Here is a 17,556-nt window from a genome sequence, read left to right as displayed (position 1 = left end):
AAAAAAAAAAAAAGCCGAATCAGAGTATCATTCCTCATTCATTTATTCTCCTGATCATATCCATTCCTGTGATGTCTTACAATTAGTAACACTAATGACCTTTAATGCTGTCAAAGATTTGCAAACAAAATTTTAACAAGGTGCATCTAATATTCAGGAAATGAGCTCTTCTTCGATTGCTCTGTATGAAACAAACAGGAACAATAACAAACATAAAAACCACCTCTCCCGTATACTGATTAAAAGTGTTCCTATGGTGAAAGCAGCATCTGTTGAGGTCAGTTAAGATACCTGTCTCAATTTCCTTTGAAATTAAGCTCGTGAATTAAGAATGTGTAAGTAAATTGAAATTTTTATAATAAATTCTAATATAGTGTTTTAAGCTTTAACAAGATTGGAGACATGACTTTTATTTAAGTAATTAATAATGTGATTATTAATAGGATTTTCCAGTGTGCCAAGCATTATTCTTTTTATATTTACCCTTATATATGATATAATGGAGGTATCCACATTCTGAACATGAAAATAATTTATTTCATTTTATTTTTTTTAAGTTTATTTATTTATTTTGAGAGATAGCGTGCTCATGAGTGGGGGAGAGGTAGAGAGAGTGGGTGAGGGAGAATTCCAAGCAGGCTCCACACTGCCAGCACAAAACCCAGCGGGGGCTCAATCTCACGAAATGTGAGATCGTGACCTGAGCCAAAATCAAGAGCCGTACACTTAACCAGCTAAACCACCCAGGTGCTCTGAAAATAATTGACTTTAATTGGCAAGGTATTTTATTCAAGATCAGCTGGAAGACTCAAAACCAGGACAGTTTTAATTCAGGTTCTGTTTTAATAAGCATTCCCCACTGCCCAGACAAAATGATTATCTGTGATCAAGCTTATGATTTGCTCAGCGCTGGATTGTTTATAAATCATGCGAATATCTCATTTTATCAGAGAGGATGATTTGATCTTAAAGAGAGAAAATTGCTGAAGTGAAAGAGCAGGACTTACAATTCTAAGACACAGTCCTATCTGGTGAGTTTGCCGGTCCAGAGTATTCACTCTAAATTCACTGATAAATTTTTCAAACCTTAACCCCAACACCAGAATCATGTTTGGTCTTACTTCAAGGGGAGAATCAAATGAGGCAATAGAAAAGGAGCTCTGGGGCTAACAGAAGCATCTGTCTCTGGCTCATTGAATAGGACCCACAGAAACCCAAGAAAGGATGCAAATTATTTTAAAAGGGCAGCAGGTGTTGCTTCTAAGTTGCAACAACCATCAGGAGGTTTCATTTAAATTCACATGCCAACGTCTGTTAGATTTTTCTCCTAATAGGCAATCACTTGACAATGAAGCAGAGTAGCTCAAGTTGAAATTTTCCTGGGATTCAGTATTCAATATTGCCTACAGATTGGTGAGAATTGCCAAAAGCTTAAGTAACAAAGAATATTGTATTTTTTAGTATAATTCAAAAGTCTGAAAAGAATGAAGTCAATTTTTTGCTGTTTTATAGCAAATAAAAATAATGACTTAGAGATCAAAATCTGTACTGTATCAGATTCATATTTTTCTCAGTCGAGGGCTATGAATTCAATGTGTTAGTTAAAATATGTGATTATAAAAAATAAAACATGTCTGAGAAAAACAATGACAGTATAATCTATGGGGGGAAAATGTTTTATTGTCAGAGCATAAAAAATGTGGAATTTGCTTCTATAACATAAAACAGTGTAGAAATTACTAGGAAATAGGTTTCATTTTTTCAAAGTTCATTAATTTTTTTGGGGGGGTAGGGGCAGAGAGCGAGGGAGACAGAGAATCCCAAGCAGGCTCTGCACTGTCCACACAGAGCTTGACGTGGGGCTTGATCTAGGGAGCCAAGAGATCATGACCTGAGCCAAAATCAAGAATTAATTTAGAGGTCTGGGAACTTCCTCCTCCTTGGGTTCAATTAATTTGCTGGAGTGGAAACTCAGAGGAACATCTTACTCACTAGGTCGTAATGCAAGAACAGCCAGATGGAAGAGATGTGTAGAGCCAGGTATGGGGAAAGGGTGCAGAGCTTCCGTGCTCCCTCTGAGCCACTCTCCCTGAATGTCCACATGTTCACCAACCTGGAAGCTCTCTGAATCCAGTCATTTTGGTTTTTTATGGAGGCTACATTGCATAGGCATGATTTATTAAATAACTGGCCACTGATGAATGATTTCACCTCCAGTCCCTCTCCCCTCCCAGGAAATCAGGGAGTGGGACTAAAAGTTTCCCTCCTCTATGTTAGGTGGGTTCCTCTGGCAACCAATCCCCTTCCTCAGGTGCTTTCCGAAAGTCACCTCATTAACATTAACCCAATTGTGGTGGAAAGGGGCTTATGAATGACAAGATATCCATTTTACCCTATGGTCCAGAGTCAGATTTCAGGAACTGAGGGCAGGATTAAATATTATGACAAAAGATGCTCCCATTGCTCTTATCACTTAGGAGATTTCAAAGGTTACGGAGCTGTGAGCCAGGAACCATGAAGGAAGGCCAAATATATACCAAATATGCATTTGGTCATCAGCATGAAATACATATTTCTTATAAATCACAATACTGCAAATTCATTTTAGTATATTTTGTTTTGTTTTTAATAGTGTATAGTATATTCATTGAATAATATTCTGAGAAAGGTCTATAGGCTTCATCCAACTGACCAAGGGGTCTATAGCAGAATAAAAATTTAAGATCCCTAACTCCACTCCAAAACTTTTCTCTTTCTCCTATTCCACATTCAGTAACATCGTGACCTGTCCCCTCTACCTTCAGAATATATCTCAATCTAACCATTTACATTATCTCTAACACTACTCTCTTATAATAGGCCACCATCTTTCTGACACTACTGAAACAGCCTTCTCACTCATCTTCTTGCCTCCAATCTTGACCTCTAGAGCAGGTGTATCTCAGCTGGGGGTTACTGTTCTCTCCTTCTTGCCAAGGGAATTTGGCAGAGTCTGTGGACAGTTTTGGTTGTCACAACTTAAAGGGTGTTATTAGTATCTACTGGGCAAAGGCCAGGGATGTTGCTAAACACCCTACAGTGCAAAGGATAGCCCTGTACAACAACAATTTACCTGCCTTAAAATGCCGATGGTTCTTAGGTTGAGGACTCCAGCTCTATAGTCTTTCTCCACATATAATATTCTTTTAAAAAATTCAAGGAAGATTGGGTTCCATGCCTTTTGTAAGATTCTCCTCACATTGAGAAGAAACCCAGTACTCTTTACTGTGTCCTATAAAGCCTTGCATGACCTGCCCCCTGACTATGTCTGCGAGACCTCCTCCTCATTCACTCTGATGCAGCCACACTAGCCTTACTGATTTTAAGAGAACTCCACCCCTTTTGGTTTTCTCACTTAAGGGCCTTGCATATCTAAATTCTAGGATCTAGAATATTCTACTTTTAGATATTTACTTGGCTTACTCCATTCTGGGATCAGAAGTCACCTTTCATAACTAAAATAACATCTCACCAATTCACCTGTGGTCCAACAGTACTATTATTATTTCAATCAGGAACTAATGAGCATGTGCAAATCTGTACCTGGTAATTCTACTATCAGTAACCCCTATGGGTCAGATCTTTCTTTTCATGTCGGTTTTCATTCAGATGGTATTATCTTCTCATCTGCATGGATATGTTTTACTTTGTGCAGGTCATTACATTTGTAGTGACTGTTTGTAGAACTTTGAGCCCTAAGGTAACATTTTTGTCCTCCAGGTAGAATTTGTCTGCTTCTATCAATACTTTTAGTGAAAGATCATCTTCATCCACTTTCAGAGACTAAAACTATTTGAAGCTGAGGCAAAGGCCCTGATAAGTTCCTTCTAGTTCATTTGTGCTCCTAGGGCTTTTGGCGGGGTGGGGGTGAAAGCAACCCAAAGTGAATTGGCTCCATCAGGGCTTTCTGGACCAGAATAACATGGTCCAACATGTCTGTGAAAAAGTCCAGTTTAGTCTTTGGAGCTCAGCTGTCCCATCTGTAATCTAAAAAATTATTCTCTGCATTAACTCCTCAGTATTGATAATAAAGGGAAAAGCCTGAAGTGGAAAAAAACCAGTAATAAAGCTAATAGTGTAACCTAAGCATTCTCTGAAAAAGTGAACAGGAATAGAGGCCAGGGTAATAAGCAACAATAACAACAACAGTTAACAGAACACTACTGTTTAAGGTGAATAAAGCAGATGAGTGAATCAGATGTCACTGTGAGTGATTAGACTTGGAAGACATGTAGTCTAAAACATAGTGGAAACATTAATAGAGAGGGTTTTTGTTTTCTTTTAGGAAAATTCATTTAAACTGTTCATTTAGGATTAATTCATTAAGTCCCTGTATGTGTGTATAATACATGCTATATGCCAGGCCCTAATCAACGTTGACTACAATTGTGATTAAAGGAAGCTCCTGGTTTTCAGCTATGCAAATTATACTGTGAAAGGCAGAGAAGTGGACAGAAAACTAGAGTACAGTATAGTATGGTACAATACAGTGTGGTATAATAGGGGTGTATATGAAATATTACCACAGAGAAGGGGTGACTATCTCAGGAAGAAACAAAAATGAAAGCTAAGTAGAAGTCAACCACACCAAGAGTTGGTAGAACATGTATGGAGTGTTTTCACCTTAAGAAAGAGAAAATGTCAGTGAAATCATGGCTTGTTTAAGTAAGCACAAGACACTCAGCATGTATGGAACTACAGTATGAGGTAGATAGTGATAGAAGAAAGCAGGTCCAAAATCACACTTGGACTTTATTTTGAAGACAGTTGAAGAATTTGGGCATCATGATATTTACCTGATCACAAATAGGTATGACATGTGCTTGTTGTCCTTCCAGAGTAGGACACCTGTGTTGCAATAATGTGTTTCTGGTATTGATGGGTTTATCATTCTCATTTGACGTGAATTATTTAAAGTCTGAAACAGAAACTTTAAAAAAATCATGACAGGAGTTTCTGAGCGGCTCGGGTGGTTAAGTGTCAGACTTTGGCTCAGGTCCTGATATCACATCTTGTGAGTTTGAGCCTTGCATCGGGCTCTCTGCGGTCAGCGCAGAGCCAGCTTTAGATCCTCTGTCTCCCTCACTCTGCCCACCCCCCTACACTTTCTCTCTCTCTCTCTGTCTCAAAAATAAAAACAAACATTAAAAATTATAATAAGTTCTTAGGTATTTGCCTTTATGACTTAAAATGAGTGTGGGCTTTGAAATCTCACAAACCTTTGCTCAAATCTCAGCTCTGCTCCTCCTGTATGTGGGTGTGAGCAAACCATTTAGCCTTCCAGACTGGGGTGTAATTTCTAACTAATGCTTATATCACACAAATAGCTAAACTAGAGGATTCCTGAAGACCCGGAAATACTAAAAAATATAGATTCAGAACTTTGCCTCTGAGAATACTAAGAATGAGATAAAACATTTTTAAAAGTTACAAGGCAAAAATGAAAGTGCTTTAGAAGAAGCTACACTAGTCACTAAGTTTTAAACATTGAATCTTTCCTTTTGACACTGCAGGTTATGCATGTTTCTTAGAATTCCCCACATGGCACACAAACCTGGCAAGAGATCACTCGACTCTGCACTCATCGTCTTATGATCTGTCTAAAATTTTACCTTTCGCTTTACCAGTTTTTATGCTATTACTTCTTATAATGCCCTCTTCAGCACCTCCAGTCTCAGGAGATTATGGTCTCCAGGACCTAAATGTTCAACATTACCTTGCGATCTCTCACTCTAAGTTCATTTCCAGATCATAATCCTGAATAGTCTCTGTGACTCTAATTATTGAGAAAACTATAAAAGAGAAAAGCTATAATATTGATATCATTATATCCAAACATACACATACTGTCACTTCCCAAATGCCTCTTTCTGGGACTCCAGGTAACTATAACCAAGGATAATTGGAATTCTAACCACCTGCATGTAATTAACCAAACATCACTGTCTTCGTTTATGATTAGGGTCCCTGTTGACAATAACTGAATTCAAGGGCTTAATTATAGCAGTGTGTAATTGAAACAAAGGTGGCAAAAACTCAAAATACAAAGCAAAACAAAATATATATTTCTTCCATGGTTAATTGCTACTGCTCTTACAAAGAAGCAAGTTCAAATGAATTGAATTCCATAGAGTATCTATCTATCAAACTAAATTAGCTTTTAACTTTTATATGCAATTAGAGAATATAGGATTTCTACATATACATACACATATACAATATATCCAAGATAATTACCTAAAAAGTACTGCCTATCAGGTATTACAAATATAAAGTAAATCAAATGTAAGGTAGTGCTGTCCAATAGAAATATCATGTGAGAAATATATGTAGTATTAGATTTTCTAGTAGTCACATTTAACAGTATAAAAAATTAAAGGTGAAATTAATTTTAATATGTATTGTATGTAACTCAGTATATCCAAAATACTATCATGTCAATACCATATCAATATAAAAATATTCACTGAGATATTTCTTATTATTTTTTTCACAAAGTCTTCAAAATCTAGTGTGGATTTTATGCCTGGAAGACATCTCATTTCACGTCAGTCTCAGATCAACTTTTCAGCAGCTGCATGTGGTACTGTTCTGGACAGTACAGATTTAGATAATTGTTTATTTCTAATAGGATATTATATTCCAAATGACCACTCTGTAATTTAAGATTTTGTAGAAGATTGAAAGAAGCTGCAGGGGCACCTGGGTAGCTCAGTCGGTTGAGCCCAACTTTGGCTCAGGTCATGATCTCACAATTTGAGAGTTCGAGTTCCACAGCAGCCTCACTGCTGTCAGCCTGTCAACACACAACTGGCGTCAGATCCTCTGTCCCACTCTCTCTGTCCTTCCCCAGCTTGTGCTCTCCCCCAACCGGAAAAAAAAAAGTCTCAATTGACGACATGATTCAATATTAGAATGTTTTAACTCTTTGCTATAAAAATTGAGACATTACTCTCTTCCTTTCTACAAGTCTCCAGTAGTTGAGTTAATTATTCTATTCCCATAAAATGTGGAGATTTAGACATTTATATTTTCCTCTATTTTTTTCTTTCTTTCTTTTTTTTTTAATTTTTTTTTTGTAACGTTTATTTATTTTTGAGACAGAGAGAGACAGCGCATGAACGGGGGAGGGGCAGAGAGAGAGGGAGACACAGAATCTGAAACAGGCTCTAGGCTCTGAGCCATCAGCCCAGAGCCGGACGCGGGGCTCGAACTCACAGACCGTGAGATCATGACCTGAGCTGAAGTCGGACGCTTAACCAACTGAGCCACCCAGGCGCCCCTATTTTCCTCTATTAACATAATTCTTCAGCAATATTATTTTCTTACGTGTGTATGTAAATGAGTTAAGTGCTCACACTATTTTTTTTGTAAACCATTTCTCCAAACGAAATGTTTAACATTATTTTATTGTCTTTTGACTTAACCAGAGCCTCCCAATGTCAGCATCCATTAAGAATGGCTCGTGGAAGCTGGTGTCCTTGACTTATCATGTTCCTTCTCCTAAATTGACTGTAGTAGGTACTATAATACCTATACAGTGGGGCCGCACTTTCTCTCAGATATTAAGGTATTGGCCTCTGGCTTCTTCCACTGAGTTCCTTTTTTTTTTTTTTTAATTTTGTATTTAACATATAAAAATGTCACAATGTATGACTTAGTCTTTTCATTCTGGATCTTTTTTTTTTCTGTCTAACATGTGGTTGGTCCTTTAAACATACAGTTCCTATTTTTGTCTCAGGAAACCATTTTGTAATCATGATATCTTTTTTGTCTCTTTTATCTCTTTAATATTAATTTTTATTAATTCTATGTCTGTGGGAACAATTTGGACACTTGTATCTTTCACTCCCCTTACCGTCGCTCTAAATTTTTTCTTCCTTTAATTTAAAAGAATCTTTTTTTCTGCAGAAGAAACTTGATTGTCACATGAGTTATCTGATTTATTGATGTTCTAAGTTATACAATAGTTTTTGATGGATTTATTTTGGCCATTAATTTGTTTCTTTAGTACTGCAATCTCCATTTTTATTTCTCTGCTGTTTTATCTTCATATTTTTGAGATCTTGCCATATCAAATTCACATTTTCAACAAATTTTCTGATAGCAATTTTTATGTGTCTGAAATTTTGTACTCTTCTTAGGGGATTTAATTTTTTGTCCTGGTATTCCCCACCCCCTGTCTTCTGCATGTAAATTCTATTCCCTTTTTTTTTTCCTAATTTTCTTCACCTAGATAATGTCTATTTTCATGAGTTTTAATGTAACCTATTTTCTTAGCCATATTATATGGGAATCCCCCATCACTAGTTTTACTTTAGGCTCAAGTTTGCTTGCATCCCTTACTGAACCACAATTTAAGTGTCCTTTATTTTTATACCTGATGTAACCGGACAGAGGGAGAACTCAACAGGAAGGAACTCTGTGAATATTTTGTTGGAGGGAATGATTCTAGTTTATTTGCCAGTCTGTTTGCTTCTATGAGATTTTGGTAAATGTCTTATCAAACGTTCTCCGTGAAAGAGGAGTTATATATTCCACTTCCATGAGAGGATATTGTTGGAATTTGCACAATACCCCTAAATCAACGTGGGGAATTAAGGCATTTGCTTAACATAAGAAGCAGTCAGAACTGGATATTCATTTTTAAATTTTCATCCTGATAGTAGTTGTGATCACAAAACATCACAAATATATATATATATGAAAGGATTAAGACAATTATTTTATGTAGATTTAATTATTGTTCCAATATATATTGTCTAAATCTACAAGGTGAACTTTTACAGTGATTTTGCAAAGAAATCATATGATCCTCGCCAAATTACATTAGATTGAAACAATACATAATGAGCATAAAATAATTCGTGTTGCTTTCAGCCTAAATTCAATTACTCTGTGTTATAAGAATAATGATCCGAAGAAAATTTAATCTTATAATATAAATGCACATATGTAATGAAGAGAAATACATCTCCAGGAAAAAATGTTGACTAGCCTTTATGGTGTTGACATTACTCACAAGTGTAATAGATAAGGAAGCCACTATTAAAATCCAATGAGTATTACTTAGTTAAAAGAAGAAAGCAGGAATATATATTCATTAATTTTTTTTTCAAAAATACACTTATTGAGCACCTATTATGAGGACAGTGCTTTCTTTCCTAGATCGAAACTATGCAGCAGAAAATGGAATACCCAAAATCTTACACACTAGAGTGAGAAATAGACAATATATAAGTAGACAACCGTGCAGCATAATTACAGCTTCCATGAAGAAAAATGAGGCAGGTCAAAAAATAAAAAGTGTGTGTCTTTTTAAAGAGAACTAAGTGAAATGACTTGTGTATCTAATGTATTTGATGAGATAGTTTGGGGAATTTCATTTGTGGGAAACATTTTTGGTTTATTTGCATGAGAGTTTACATATTTTGTATCTCTTCATTGGATAGAGTTATACAACAAGAGAAAATATGCACGTGTATTTACATAAATTTTAATACACTAGAAACTAAGTAATAAAAAAATAGGACCAATGTATTAAAGGTGTGAAAATAATGGCAGAAAATTAAAGGGGTACCGGCTCCCGGTAAATCTGCTTTGAAATGTGCTCCAACGATCATGCAATACTAGAAAGACAAGGATTGGTGATTTAAGTGATGACAGCATTAACAACAACAACAAAAAACCATGTTAAATAATGACATATAAATGTGAATTTATTACGTTTCAATTACTGACACTCCAAATATATTTTTAATGAAACAGGAAGTGGTTTGCCAAATGTGTGTTGTTATACTGAAGTTCATTGGCTGTGCTGACGGAAGGTGCTGGTACAAATTTTTCTAAGGAGACAAGAAATCACCGTTTTTTCATGACAAAGAAAATCCATGATTGAAATACTTAATCTGATACAATATGATTATATCAAATTACATACTTCGCTATTTTTAACAAGCTAAATAAGCTTGATTTGATGATTTAGTGTTGCACAGATACTACCTTGATGAAAGATGCAGAATTCCATGAGAAAATTCAACGTTTTTTTTTTTTTTTTTTTTTTTATTTATTTTTGGGACAGAGAGAGACAGAGCATGAACGGGGGAGGGTCAGAGACAGAGGGAGACACAGAATCGGAAACAGGCTCCAGGCTCCGAGCCATCAGCCCAGAGCCTGGCCCAGAGCCTGACGCGGGGCTCGAACTCACGGACCGCGAGATCGCGACCTGGCTGAAGTCGGACGCTTAACCGACTGCGCCACCCAGGCGCCCCTCCATGAGAAAATTCAAACAAAGTTTGGGCATATTGAACAATTTGACTTTTACAATTTTGAGTGAATTAACTTAAAGGATAAGTAATACAGGATTTAAAAATTTCTAAATTATATTCTTGGGGATGTAAAAGTGTTATATGATATGATATAATTGGATACATCCAACACATAAAGTAAGAATATATTGCTGAGAATCTATTGAACTCCCTCTAAATGAAAAATTTATTGATTCAAGAAAATGAGTATTTCATACCTCAATTTTGAAAATAAAATGACATTTTATTTTTTTTCCAACTTCTGGCTCAAGCAAAGTGAGCATCACAGATTTAGAAATTGTGTGGGTATTATATTCATAATGATTTATGATTACAACACATTTCAATATCCCAACTTATAATGAGGATATGATTCACAATGGCTGGCAACCAAGGTTTTCTAGATAGTATTTATTTAAATTAAAGGGAGTAATAAATCAATATAGAAAGGCAACTGTTATCTAGAATAACTAGTTTTTAAACATATAAATCAAAATGATTTAAAAATAAATTAGTAACTAGTTAAATAATAAACAAATGTTAACATATAATGATATACAAATATTTAATGACATAGAAATACATCATTATTTAGTTAAATAGTGGACTTTCACAAATAACTTTATGTAAAATAAATGAATCCTCAGATAAAAAGTTTAAAAATTACTTTTACGGAAAATATGGAACTGTTGAAGGTTTTTTTGAAGGATTATATTTGAATTTAGATAGCTCCTTAAGGTTGCCCAGGGAAAAGTCTAACAAGTTGGGCACAATGGAAGGTAAGGAAGGCAGCCAGAGAACTCTATTATAAAATTAGAGTTAGTTTAAGGGATGGAAATCTAAATTGTGAGAAGAAGGAAAGGATGGATTCAGAATTGTTTTGGGAATGCACTCAAGATGTTTTTGTTGGTTCAAAGTGAGGAACACATATATATATTCTCTGCAATAATAAGTCATCATTATTGCTAGGACTGATAACCAAATAGCACAGCAGTTGGTGTCTCACGTGAGTAGTACGAGAGTGGTGTTAATATTCTCGCTGACCTACATCAGTGACGTCAGGGCAGATTTTGCTCTCATCTGAAATCCTCTTTGTATCTTATGGCAAACACACAGAGCCTATGCAACATCTCATTGTTATGATGCAATGAGATGCAACATCTCATTCCATACTAAGAATATGTATGGACTAATCAATAACAAGTTGGGTCAAATGATCCTTAATCCTGAGGATTTATTACAAGGCAAGTGGAAACGTGTGGAGTACGTGCATTGTCCTACCTTCATCATCCATTGGTTAATTAATAACTCTATTTAAAAGAGGATACTTATCTAAGACCAAATATCCTCTATATCATCTTTATAAGATGATATCATGATATCATCTAAGACTAAATGTCCCCTATATCATCTTTATCATCTCCAGTGAAGGAGAATGCTGTCTCTTATAGCTACACAATTTAATTTGGGATGATGCTAAACATTAGAATGCTCTCTCTTGATTCAAACTGGAATTGCCTTCCCTCTCAACCAGTAATATTACATTTACCTATAATCTGAGGCCACACAGAACAAATTCTAATTTCTCTTTGATTTAATACTGCTTACAAATATGCAGGCAATTTTCATACTTATGGTCCTGAACTAAGAATTAGTGTTGTAGATTAGATTAAATATTCTTATTCCCAAATTCCTGCACTGATTTCTTGGATGATATAAATCTAACCCTAGCTATTTTCTCTTGAATGTGCTACAGTGTATCTGCAGCTCCCCCAGAATTTTACCAAAGAAATCAGACCTTTGTCCAGCAGTCCCACTGTGTTGCTAGAGTAGAAGATGTTCCTTGACTCTGCCTTGTGTTTCTGTCTGGTCACTTGCTGGCAGCTGGGCATGCTTTCACACTACAGTGTGGAAAATTCCAGATGAGGACTGTAAGAACAGCATGATGGGAGTCCCTCACAGTCTGTCTTCCTGGAAGCTTCAGTAGATCTAACTCAGATGCAGTATACACTTGTGCAATGAAAGGTAAGTGCCTCATCAGCCACTATCCTGTTCACACTGCATCAGGAAGAGTGTACCACCCTCCCTCACTTGCAACCCTCTTATGCACAACTAACCAAACCATACGGAAAAAGCTAGAATAAATAGCTACAATACTAACATGTTTATTTGTAAACCTGGCGCTCAAGGAGGGTTGGAGATGCAACATTATCGTGCACACTAGGTTTCAAGACAGCCAAATCAACAAGCACTGGAAGGCAGAAAGCAAAGCAGGTGGAATTCTTGGCTGGGTTATGTCAACACATACATGTCATAATAATTCTTTTTCATTTAGAGTACCACTTGGATGGTGCTATCATGAAACAATGAACACCAGGAAGCAAGCTTAGAATTCCCTATATCATTTGTGCCCTAAAAGCTATTAATCCTTGAATACTTTTCTTAATTTCTCAAATCATTACTGAGCAGATTGCTCAATACCCCCCAAAATGTATTTTGAGTTGTTCTTTCGAAAAGTCTCATTTAAATGGAAAAAAACCACAACAGACATTTATTGAACATGCACATGTATCAAATTATATATTAATATATTGACCGTACAAAAGAACTTTAGCACTTTATCTCAAATATTTATTTTTTGTGTGTGTCAATAGTATTTTATGGACACCTTTACTATTGTTTTATAGATAACAGAAACAGGGGCTGAGAAACCCAGCAATCTGCTCATAGTGAGAAACCAACCTTGGTAACCTGAGAGTTGAATCTCATCACATCTCACTTCAAGTCCAAGCCTGTGTTTTTGTCCACTTGCACACTTATTTGTGACTTTGAATTTATACTATCAACCATCAAGCCATTTCTCTGCAGGTAAAACCCAAATCAATTGAATGCCACATACATTTCTCCACACACTGCTAAGTATACACACAAACAATAAGTATTCAAGGTAAAGTGCTAAATTTCCACTGTCAAAAAAAATTAGGAGTTACTCTCTTGAATAAAAGAATCCCCTTTTATGATACAATGGCTTCCCTCTTCTACTTTATCTGATTAAATCCTATACAACTCTCAGGCCAGTTTTAATTTTCTCTGGGTCTTTAATACCTACTCTCTCTTTGGTTAGCACCAAACAATTTAATGCTAATAGTAATTGATTTTCAGTTTAGTTTTGTTTATTTAGTTTTAATCTGCTGTTGTTGCTTTGTGAAAAGTAACAGAAAACAGGTCTTCCTCTTGAATATCTGATCAAACAAACTTGACATGTTTATCTGACCAAGGAACAAATAATCCAATTTCTAGTAGGTTATCTTGTTTCTTACTGTTCATAAAAAATGCATTTGCAATATTCATACATTTTAGGACATTCTGTGTTGCCCTAGTCGAAAGAGAAGCAGCATTGAGGTCAATGGGACCTATTTAACATTTTCTGGTTGAATAACATGTAGGGAATATTTAAACATATTCTAAAAACATATTCATATTCAATCACTTATAAATACAGTTTCTTGACATCACAGAGTTGGAGACAAATGTGATGACACATGAGAAACAACCTGTATTATTTGATTCATTCTTACCAGAACTAAAGAGTATGATTAACCCCAGGAATAAAAACTATAGATGTCGTCAAAAAATTTCTAAACAAACACAGTTCTCAAAAAAAACCAGACAAAATTCAGCATATATCTATTCCTATTGGGCTGAAGATTTAGGGGGTGACGAATAGTCAAGAAAAGTTTGTTTTCATGCCCTGAATTCGAATTATTTCTCTCTCTCCCTTCTCTAAGTGTTCTATTGGTGTAACTCTGCTTATAAAAGTGTTTTCCTGTTTCACTGCACTTTGAGTATAATACAAACTATTCTGAAGCCTGCTGGCATTGTGTACAATAATGATGTGTATACTCAGCTCACTATTTGCCTGCCTATTGCCAATTTCATAATGAAAGAAGAAAACATGTTTTCAAAGAAAGAGGAGTGTGTGGGGGCGGGGGAGAGATGATGAGAAGCACAGACAATAGTGCTGTGAGGTTTCCAAGAATTTCCTCTTTTCATTAAAGATGAAAAATATGAGATAGTTCTCCTGAATATATTGAAAGCCAATTAACTCATTTTTTTAAGGCCTCTTATTATCAAATTGTCATTTGCATAATTGTAAGAGTGGAACTGGCACATTTCTTTGAAATGCAGATTGGCCTTGGATTCTAGTCACAAAATCCTGAAATTAGGCCAAAGCCCTGGGGGAGAGGAAGGTATGGGCACCGAGAGCTCTCATTCAAGAACATTTGAATACTGCAGTAGCTATGTTCAAATGTTTCCACAAATATCAGTTTTCAGGGCAAACAAACACACGGTTTTCAACAAAGCTAATTAGCCAAGTGCCCAGTAATTGGCCCCCTAACCCCTTGTTAGTATTTTCCTTAAAGTAGTCTTCCAAAAAATTAAAACATGCATTACTTGGCCATTTCCAATTCCATTAGGGATACTTTTGGCACTTTACTTATAGCTATGTCCTGAGAGAGTATCAAGAAACTATTACATGAAAAATTACAGAAGTATACATAAACAATGAACTTGACTACGCAATGAACATATATGTTGTGTTAGAAAGGTTCTTTCCTACTTTCTTTCTCCCCACCCATCCTGAGCAAATCAGGGCTTGCACATTAAGTTACATTTTGGTCCCTTTCACCATGTATAATAAAATGGATCATTAATTCTAGAAGCAATATGGCACAGTGATTAATACAAGTAGGACCAAGACAAATCTGAGTTCAAAACTACATTTTACACTCATTGGGTGTATAACCTGGGACTAACTACCTCATAATTTTGAACCTCAGATTCTATCTACAAACTGTGAACAGCAATAACACTATATTTCATAAAATTTCTTGGATAAATGGATGAAAGCTGGCTTTAGATCTTAGGCACATAATAGGAGCTCAATGAATACAGACACCTTTCTGTTTATCTCCATTAAGCTCAGAGTAACTGGATTCAGGGCAAGTGTTGTGCAAGAACACAAGGACACCAAAGACAAAATAAGAGAAAATTAAACTGATGGGTTTATATTTGATTTTCAAATAAGTAGTAAATAGGTCATAGCAATTACAAAAGTATTTATTTGTAAGTGACAAAAAGCCTGACCACCAGTGTCTTTAAATATAAGGGTACCATTTCCTCATGCAGTATGAAGCAAAGAGGTGTGTTACCACTAGCATCAGTGATTTAGTTCCTCAGTAATACTATCAGAGACTCAAGATTTTCTATTGTAAAGTTTTGCTATTTTTGGCTTTTAACCTTGGTCCCCTGTATTTAGTCTCATGCTTGTAACATGACTGTTTCCGCCGGAACCACCATATCCATATTCAATACAGGAAAAAGTGAGGACATGTGCTATATGTGGGAGACAACTAATTCTGCTCCTTTTCAGAAAAGGAGATGATTTCCCACATCTCTATAAAAGACTTGCTCATGTCTTATTGTCTAGATCTGAGTCAAGCTGTTAGGTCCAGCTGTAAAAGAGAGCAAGTTTTTAGCTGGGCAAATTGCTACCTCCAACAAAAACCTTTTGCTCACAGGGAAGATGGGAGAGAATGGGGACTGGGTAAACCATGTTAGTGTCTGCATAATAGTCAACAATAGAAACATCAAAATGGTATTAGATTTGTATTCAGTCATTTTATGGTTTCGTCATTACTGTTCTAATATTTAGGTAATGTCAGTGAAGATAGAGGAGTGAGAAATTCTTCTCCTCCACAAAAGCAACAAAGAACTTGTATTAACTATCAGAATCAACCTTTTTGGAACTCTGGATTAACCAATTTTACAGCAACCCAAGGAGCGCTTACAAAAAAAAATCTGATTTTTCTTTAAGAACAACAAATTTTGTATTATTTTAACTTACCCCTATACCCTCTTTCATTCACCAGCTCGTCGGTAGCCATGAAAGTAACAACCCTCATTCCCACTACCAGAACCAACCTCATTTGTCAAGATTTGCAATTATTCTGCCAATTATCTGGCCTGTCTGGGGGCTGCCTTGAAAACTGGCTCAAGAGGTTTGTGTTTATTTCAACCAAGTCAAGCTGACCATGTGCTGAAGCTGGACATGAGATGGGGGAAGATATCAAAAACATCTATAAGCTAATGTTTTAGTCACTGTTCTTTGGGGCAATAGATAACACTTGGAGAGATCAATAGACCCACTAGGCTAAGGATGTTTCACATACAAAATTTCTAAGGTTCATTGCATTCAGCTGGGTAAATAGTATCAAGTCTACTTAATGTAGTAGATACAGTCAGAGTGCCTGAACCACTCACCATCTCCATGGCTGGAAAGCTTCCCAAGAGTCAGGATCGCATCTCACTCCCACATCTAGCCTTAGAAGAATAAATAAATTGAGGACACAGAACTCAATACTAGTCAAACCTTAGGATAACCAAAGATCTATTTATTATAAACTTGGCATACAAACATGACTTATCCAATCAGATGCTATTTTCTTGAATATTTTTACTAAGAAACATCAAAGAAATCATGGCACTTAGCAGTAAGTAAGAATGGAAGCAGAAGAAGCATCATGAAGAAAGAGCAGGGAGAAAACCAAAGATAAGTGGCAGAAACTATGAACCATAACAACTCACATAGAGAACATGCATGTAGACTAGTAGATGAAGGGGATTGATCAGGAAAGAGAAAATAAGAAGCAGTTACTTCTTAGCCACGTGTGGCAAATCCTGAACAGAAGCTCCAAGTAGCTACCACTGTTGCGATTGCCCTGGATCCAGAAACAACCATCAATCTCTACAGGCTGGACTCCTTTTTTGTTTTTTTGTTTGTTTTTAGTTCAGACTTCAATAAACCCAGTGTGAATTTAGTTACCTTTAGGATGCCTAGACAAAATAGCTCGATAATAATTGATTGTGAATGGAATTCAAATAGGATTTCAATCAGACAGAACTCAAACAGTATAATGTGTATTTCTAAAGGATTAGCCCATAAACCTATGGTGTTCACACTTAGCAGTTTCATTGCAGTGTTAAGATTTTTTAGTTGGTTTGCTTGATTTTGGTTTAAACAAATCATCAAACCCAGATAAAATCGAATAGTTACCTCCCAAGACTTGACACATCTCCTAGACATTTTTTTTAAACTCCATTTTACAAGGTATATTCATTCAGTCATGTAAAAAGAAAAACGAATAAT

General features: G+C 35.9%; 1 long non-coding RNA gene across 2 annotated transcripts in view; it reads left to right on the top strand.

Annotated features, from left to right (window-relative positions):
• Positions 1-16,519, top strand: part of LOC122231132 — a 65,283-nt gene extending 48,764 nt beyond the window's left edge. The window contains exons 3-5 of one of the 2 annotated variants that reach the window (XR_006208288.1): positions 6,538-6,586; positions 12,103-12,371; positions 16,280-16,519. This is a non-coding gene — a long non-coding RNA (uncharacterized LOC122231132). The remainder of the gene's footprint in view (positions 1-6,537; positions 6,587-12,102; positions 12,372-16,279) is intronic. The other variant, XR_006208287.1, reaches the window with a different exon arrangement.
• The last annotated feature ends 1,037 nt before the right edge of the window (positions 16,520-17,556 follow it).

Source organism: Panthera tigris, chromosome D1, assembly GCF_018350195.1.
Source record: "Panthera tigris isolate Pti1 chromosome D1, P.tigris_Pti1_mat1.1, whole genome shotgun sequence".
Classification (NCBI taxonomy): Eukaryota; Metazoa; Chordata; class Mammalia; order Carnivora; family Felidae; genus Panthera; species Panthera tigris.
The sequence above is the reverse complement of the archived record's forward strand: the minus strand, read 5'-3'. Positions and strand labels throughout refer to the sequence as shown.